The sequence below is a fragment of the Serinus canaria genome, chromosome 9 (genome assembly GCF_022539315.1).
Source record: "Serinus canaria isolate serCan28SL12 chromosome 9, serCan2020, whole genome shotgun sequence".
Taxonomy (NCBI): domain Eukaryota; kingdom Metazoa; phylum Chordata; class Aves; order Passeriformes; family Fringillidae; genus Serinus; species Serinus canaria.
Window position 1 is genome coordinate 23,771,379 of NC_066323.1, and position 2,025 is coordinate 23,773,403.

Here is a 2,025-nt window from a genome sequence, read left to right on the forward strand (position 1 = left end):
TTTCCTCTGAAAGAGATTTTGATACCTTGAAAACAGCAAATGCTGGTGCCTGACTGAGCAAGAGCAGCACTTCTGACACCAAGAGGATAAAAAGTAGAGAAAGTTCAGCAAACTTTAAAAAACAACAAACCAACCAACAAACCCTGCTCACCTTTGCCACAAATATTATGAATTTTTTGGTCATACCCTTCCTTTCAGATGGATTTTGGTTCCTCCAGCCACTATTCATTTGCTAACTGGGACATAGTACTGGGAAACAGATAAAGTTGTTAAGATCCCTGTCTCTAGGTAGCACAAAAAATACAAACCCCGTGCATTTTATTGGTTAATTAAAATAACGCTGAAGCCCTTTTCCTTCCCATTGAAAACCTCATGCAGCCACATGGATCCCCAAAATACAGCATTTCTCAAGCAGCAGTGCTGGGTGAAAAGGCACTGGAGCACAAAGGACTCACTGAAATAATTCCTGCTGAGCATATTCATGTACAGCACCTGAGAAAGTCCAAAAGTCCATTGTTCACCAGGGATGGGGGAGCAAGCCCTGATTTCTCAGCCAACAATGCACTCAGATCTTGCCCTCATTAAATATGCTCTGGATGGAAGTTGTCCTCATTTCAGCCAAAAAGGCCAAGCTGCAAAGGATGATTTATGTGCTCACCTATGAGTGGTGAGCCCACATGTATCACAAAAAAGTTGCCAGCTCAGCAAACATGCAGAAATGTTTGTTGCATGCAGAAATGCTGATTTTTTTTTGTCTAGGTCTGATGCATCAAGTGCCAGCAAGTGGGAAGTTCACAGATCCACAAGGAATGAAGTGCTGGGAGTGAAGGCAGCACAGAGAATTAAAATCCAGTCTTGAGCTAAGTCTGGAGGATTCCTATGGCAAGAAGATTAAAGAAGCAGCCCCATTTCAGCTGCAACATGGCACAGAATAACTTGTTCAAAAGTCACTCAGAATTGTAGGGTGTTTGCTTTTTGCTAATATTTAGTTGCACTCTGAAGTTCCTTCCTGTGACTCCAGATTCATTTCAGTCTCTCATGAGCTGGAGGCACACCACAGTTCTGAGAAGACAGAAGTTGCAAAGCCCTTGAAACCTCCCAATTCCAGAATGTGTTTCCCAAATGCTATGAATCATATTGCCTTCATTTCCTCTGCCACACAACTTTCTGAGGACGTTTACATAAACTTTGTTTGGGGTTCTGCTTTTTGGCTTTTTTTTCTTTATCCCAAATCCCATTTTTGAATGAGACAGGAAGAAAATTACAGGTTTTTTTCTTCTCCTACTCCTGTGATACGAATGCTGATGCTACTTTTTCTCCAGAAGGATGAAATTACCTCCAAAGCCAGGTTGCCATTTGAAAACTGTCACTTAGAGCTGCATTTCATCCTGTATTTTGCTGCAAAGGGTTGCAGCATGTCCACAAGTCAGGAGAGGGGCTGTGAGCAGTAGCCAGTGAGTTTCACACTTAAGCAGAGAGGCTCCAGAAAGCCCTGGAAGCTCATCTCCAGCCAAGTGTGTTCCAGAAAGCCCTGGAAGCTCATCTCCAGCCAAGTGTGCTCCAGAAAGCCCTGGAAGCTCATCTCCAGCCAAGTGTGTTCCAGAAAGCCCTGGAAGCTCATCTCCAGCCAAGTGTGCTCCAGAAAGCCCTGGAAGCTCATCTTCAGCCGAGTGTGTTCCAGAAAGCCCTGGAAGCTCATCTCCAGCCAAGTGTGCTCCAGAAAGCCCTGGAAGCTCATCTCCAGCCAAGTGTGTTCCACAAAGCCCTGGAAGCTCATCTCCAGCCAAGTGTGCTCCAGAAAGCCCTGGAAGCTCATCTCCAGCAGAGTGTGTTCCAGAAAGCCCTGGAAGCTCATCTCCAGCAGAGTGTGTTCCAGAAAGCCCTGGAAGCTCATCTCCAGCAGAGTGTGTTCCAGAAAGCCCTGGAAGCTCATCTCCAGCCAAGTGTATTTTGGCTGGTGTGTGACTCACACGTGCAAGGCACCTGTTTGCTGCTCTGTGCACCTCAGTTCTCTCACACATAAAC